Below are 6,168 nucleotides of genomic sequence, written 5' to 3'. Positions count from 1 at the left end.
TTCAGTGGGAGGAACTGGAATCAGTTGACCAGCAAGTCACTATGGTACACTTTTTTATGTGTTCTGCTGGGCTAGGGGCTGTGGAGGACACTCAGAGTCTTTGGTCAGATGATTGCAGATGTATGTGCATTCTAAAGAGCAGCCCAGGACACGTCATGGGTACCCAGTTCAGAGGATGGAGACCTTGAGTGTGTGTGTGTGTGGGGGGGGCGTGGGAGGGGCAGGGGGTGGGGGGTTGGGATGGGGGAGTATAGTCAGGGAAGGCTTCAAGGAAGAGGCAGCCCTGAGCTGCTTTTCAAAGGAGAGAGAGGAGTTTAGACAGGCAGAGAGAAGTGGGTATAACTCAGTAGAAGGAGGAGATTCCAGAAGCCCTGAGGATCTCTAGCCCTGTAGGGAACAGGGCTCCTAGGGATAGCTTTTTGGTCTGAGTTGAGGCCTGAGTCCCAATTTCAGTCTGAATGCTGGTCAGCTGAAGAAGACACTGCCACTTCACTCTCCTCCTTCCTGTTCTGCTCATGACAGTCATGATAAGTTTATAACCAACATTGTGCCCCCAGAGGCAGGCAGGCAGGTAGTTGGCCTTCGCCACTGGTGCAGAGAACCAAATCAACCAACCGGGGTTCCCGCCAGAACAGGAAACCATGGGGAGTATCTGTCTGGCTGCATCCTCTGAGACACTTTCTCACCCTGTTCCCTGAGAGGAGAGCCTTGGTGTGGCACCTGCCTCACTGCGGACATGTGGACAAGGCCTCCGGAAGGAGAGAGCCCCTGCTGGCTTTCCTGAGACAGGTTGGGTGGCTTATCATTGATGACTGTTCCCCCTCAGGCAGCTGTTTGCCCTGGGTGAGTGAGTTCCTCTCTCTAGACTCAGTTTCTGAATCTGTAGACTGAGAGGGTGGACCAGATGGCTTTGGAGGTCCCTTCCAGGTCAGCTCTCTCCTGTCCCTAAAGGCAGATGGAGGCAGGTGGGGAGGGCAGTGGAGCAGAGAGAAATCGAGAGGAATTCCCCAGCCAGGCTCTCGGGAACCACACAGTTCCCCATTCTAGTGCCACCTGCTCGGAGGTTGCGGGTAAGAAGGGTGCTGGCCTTGAAGGCTCCATGGATGGGTAGCTTGGCCTCCTCAGATGTGCCCGTAGGCTTCTTGGGGTCCATATGTGGACAACTGTGGAACCCTTGCTTAGGCCATTCTTGACTTATCAGGGAAAGTTCAGTCTTTGGGTATACAGCTGCCTGTGGTCCCGGGGAGGAAACTGTTCCCTGAGATGCTCACTCACTGCCTTGTGACTGCAGCAAGGGCTGTGTCATCATGGCCAGAATCAGCAGACACAGGTCCAGGGGAAATGCCCCAGGTGCCTCCCATGAACTCCTGGGTGCAAACATGCCCTTATGCCCACAGCACATGACATCTGCAGAGCCAAGGCTGGAAGACCCTGGCCAAGGACTGCCCTGATGCTGGAAGCCTCTTCGAAGAGTGAGGCCCGGAGAGGACAGATGACTTGTCCAGAGTTGTGCAGCCACTTGGGGATACAGTTGCAGCTGACTCCAAGTCTCCTGACTCCCAGGCAATTGTGCTTTCTCTTCCACCAAATTGCAAGGTGGAAGGAGGCTTGGCATACCACAGAATAAAACTTGCACTGACCCCCCTGAGGCTCAGACCATTCTCTAAAAATGTGTCAGAGGAAGTGAGAATGCAGGGCCTCTCTTCACACGTTGGAGTTGTAGGTGGGGCACGTGCTCTCAGCTCCAGGCAGGGCAGAGAAAGTTGTGGAAGGGCAGCCAACCAAGAAGCACTTATTTAAACATTTGTGTGTGCCCAGCCTTGAGCTAGTCATAGTACAGCATGGAGGAGCTTTAAGGTATACACCTCACATGGCAGTTTCACTGCAGCTGGCAAGGCAAATTTAACTCCCAAATTAATTGCAAAAACACCTAAATGCAAGCTCCTGTTTGTGTTATAAAATAGAAGAACATATATTTACATTTGCATAAAGAAAATCTGGAAGGATACAAAAAGCTAATAAAAGTGCTTAATGAGCAGTCACCTGACAGGAGGGGGGGGTAAGGTGTTGTCCTGTGTACCTTTTGATTATAAAAAATATTTTGGACTATGTGAATGTATTATCTTTGCAAAAAATTAGGTGTAAACGACAACACCAAAACCAATCAGTCACATGCTGAATTGAGTGACTGGTGGCCAAAGGAATTCAGAAAAAGCAGAGCTCAGGGGGTCTCCTAGAGCCTTCTAGGGCTCCTGGAAGATTAGAACTGGAAGGGACTCTACGTGCCATTTTATCTGACTTCCCGCTCAATGCTGGCATGTCTCGTACAACTACCAAGGCATAGACGTTCCAGTGTCCCTCACCCGATAATTCCTAAGTCCCATGACATGCATGGACAGTGCTAATCCAGGGATCACAATGCACAAAGAGGCATCTGTCCTTAATGATCTTATGCTCCCAAAGTGCACCTTTAATTGAAATGCAAGAAGATTTTGAGTCCCAGGGGAATAAACAAGGTGCTAAGGGGCTTGGAAGGAGGATGAAATCAGGGAAAGCAGCAGAGTTAATATAGTATTTGAAATAACCAAGGATGGATCCCATTTTGACAGTCCGAGGGCAGGAATACCAGGGAGGGAGAATGTGAATTCATGAGTTCAGGAATTCTCAGGATTGGCTAGAGAATAGCCCATGTGTGGTGGAATAGTGGGATGGAAATTTGGGTTGGGCTAATGTTGTGGACTGTACTGAGTGCCAGTCTGAGGTGTTTTTATTAAAATTCAGTAAAAAGTGGGGAACCAATAAAGATTTATGGGCATGTGCTTATTTTTGAGATTCTCTAATAAGTGAGTACTCTCTACTTCATCCAAGAATCCATGAGGAGAAGCTTCCTGGAAGCAGTAGGAATTGAGCTGGACCTTCAAGGATCAGTAGAATTTAGAGAGTATTCATTCTTGAGGCGGGGAAGAGCATGAGTCCAGTGTTGATGGTCACCACTGAAGGACTTTGCCCATGAGAGAGCATGTTGATGCTGTGCATTGGAAAGACAGGTCTGGCTGTGCTATTTAGGATAGAATGGGGAAGGATTACCTGAAGCAGGGTGATTGGTGAGGAAGCCTTCTCAGTCTCAAGGCAGGACACTGAAGGCGTGACTTAGGTGGCAGTAATGGGAATGGAAAAAGTCAGACACACTGGAAAGACCTTTTCCTCTCCTATCCATAAGGTCCTCTTTGCTTGGATTTAGCTCATTTGCCAGTCCTGAGGGAAGAGATCATTCTTAGCTGAACACTCCAAGCTCTCTGTTTACCAGCTGTTTTCCTGGGTCATTTCACCACTGGCAGGGAGTGGCAGCCATGTTTACCCCAGCCCTGCTGTTCATTGGCACTTTGCTGCAATTTGGATTGTGTTGATGGTGGGATAAACATTTACATCTTGGGCATCTTCTTCCCAGCAACTTAGAAAAAGTTGCTCAATGGTGGTGGGACATCGCTAATACAACTAGACTCAACATTCTCTTTTTGCATGTAAGTGTTTAGAGGTTCGGAGATTTAAAGGAACATGCTCAAACCAGAGAGAGAAGTGGGGACATGGGAGCAGAATTATGTCTTTTGACTCCAAGTCCTGGACATTTTTTTTTTTTTAGCATACCTTACAGTTTCTGTTGAATAATGCTAATATTTACTGAGCACCTACTATGTGTCATACACTGTGTTAAAACTTCAGTATCATTATTTAATCCCCCAATGACCCTATCATTATCCCTATCTCTTCAGATGAGAAATGGAAAGTCAGAGAGATGAAGTAACTTTCCCAGTGTCACATGACTAGGAAGTTGCAAAGCCAGAATTTGAATCCAGGTCTCTCTAAGTATCTGTTCAGGTATAAGAAACCCTCAAAATTATTTATTAAAAATAATTAACTCTCAATAGGAGTTCTACTTTTGACATTTACTGTTTGAGAAGATACAGTGAACTCAGTAATACCTTTAGGTGAATTTGTATTTGGATAATCAGTGTCTACATACATTTTGGGAAATAACATATTTGAAAAATAATAGTATGTATATGTGCCAGACCTGGCAGGAATGAGTTTTAGAACTCATCCATTGGGTGGAAGAGGTAGTATAGTAAGTTAGGTGGGAGAAAGTGGTGGCTTGGGAAGTACAGTAAGTCAAGCAGTCTCATTGGAGTGAGTGAGAATTTTCAGGTCTCTGGTGTAACCTGACCCACCAGCCTGTGGGTATGAATAAAGTCACACATTTGATTGGCTCATTATTCCTACCTGTGTAACTCATGACCTTGGGTCTTCCTGCAAAATTTCCTACTTAACACTAGTACTCCTGGGACACTCTAAGAGGTATTGTGTATAAAAAAGTTTGTAACTGCTGATGGACCCTAGATATTTGTTATGTCTTTCTGCTCTTCCCATGTCCTGCTCAGTGCCTCTGTGCTCCAATATGCTGCTGTATTGGAGGTTGTTGGTCTGTGGTAAAGTGTGGGGAGGGAGTTGGACAGGGGAATGTTCCTCTTCTTTGTAAGAGGCATTTGTTAGAGGGGGTCTTACAGAGGGCTGCTTGAGCATCAATGTGTCACAGAGTTTAGGGAAACATTGCTTTCTGATTTTTGATTGAGTATAATTTATACTCAGTAAAGTACACAGATCTTTAGTATTCCGTTCAATGAGTATCGACAATTGTGTATGCCTATGTAATCAAAAAAGATATAGAACATCTCAGAAATTGCTCTTGTATCCCTTTAGAGTCAATTTCCTTGTCCCCAGAGGAAACCACTTTCTAATTTTTATCATTTTACTTTAGTTTTAACTTCATCTAACTGGAACAATAAATATGTACTCTTTTGTGTCTGGCTTTTTCCTCTTAAAAGAATGATTTCAAGATTTATCCATGGTGTTGCATGCATATAAATTTTTGTTCATTCTTTATGCTGTTGATTTATATTCCATTGTATGGATGTGCCACAATTTATTTTTCTATTCTCCTATAGATGGATATTTGGGCTGTTTCCAGTTTTTTACTATTATGAATAAAGCTGCTATTAACATTCTTGTATAAGTCTTTTTGTTGAAGTGTGTTTTTATTTCTTTTGTGTAAATACCTAGTAGTGAAATGCTGCACCATAGGATAGATGTGTATTTAACTTTATAAGAAACAGCCAAACAGGTCTGCAAAGGGATTGTACTATTTTATACATGCTCCAAATGTTGCTCCACATTGTCTCCAATATTTGGCATTGCTAGGGTTTTTATTTTAATTGTGCTAGTAGGTGTGAAATTATGGTTTTAATTTGCACTTAAAGATGATGTTGAGCAACTTTTCATGTTTAATTTGCCATATCTTATTTTGTGAGATTTTATTTTGCCTATTTTAAAAAAAATACGGCTGTTATTTTTTAAAAGCTTGATTTGTAGGTATTCTCTATGTATGCTGGATACACATCCTCTGTTGAATATATGTATTATAAATGTTTTTTCCCAGTCTGTGGATAGCCTATTTATTTTCTTTATGGTGTCTTCTGATCACAGAATTATTCTTATTTTCAGAATGCTCCAGATACTATTATTACATAATAAGCTATCCCCCAATTTTTTTTTTAACTTAAAATAATGACAGCATTTATTTTGCTCATGAATCTATAATTTTGGTAAGACTCAGTAGGGATAGCTTGTCTCTCCTCCCTTAGGTGTCAGCTGAGGTGGCTTAAAGAGTGGGACTTGAAGTCATCTGAAGGCTTGATTACTCACATGTCTGGCCATTGATACTGTCAGCTTAGATCTTAGATGGGACTGTTGGCAGGAATAAATACTATGACCTCTCCATGTGGCTGGGTTCCAAGGGTGAGAGCACCTCCAGAAAGAGAGAGAGGAAAGAGAGAGTTAGATGGCAGCTGTTTTCTTTTTCTGACCTAGTTTCAGAAGTCATATATCATCACTTCTACTTTAGGAATCAAGCAGCTACAAGCTCACCCAGGTTTCAGGGAAGGGTTAATCAACTCAGCTTCTTGGTAGGGGAGTGACAAAGTTTTGGAAGAGCATGTGGGACTGCTGTAGCCATTTTTGGAGAATAAAATCTTCCCCAGACTAATTTTTTTTTTGGCCATGCTTTGCAGCTTAGTTCTCTGACCAGGGATTGAACCCGCACCCTCAGCAGTGAAA

Source organism: Aethalodelphis obliquidens, unplaced genomic scaffold, assembly GCF_003676395.1.
Source record: "Aethalodelphis obliquidens isolate GAN/ISIS:26980383/991018 unplaced genomic scaffold, ASM367639v1 scaffold40, whole genome shotgun sequence".
Classification (NCBI taxonomy): domain Eukaryota; kingdom Metazoa; phylum Chordata; class Mammalia; order Artiodactyla; family Delphinidae; genus Aethalodelphis; species Aethalodelphis obliquidens.
Note: the sequence above shows the minus strand (reverse complement) of the source record.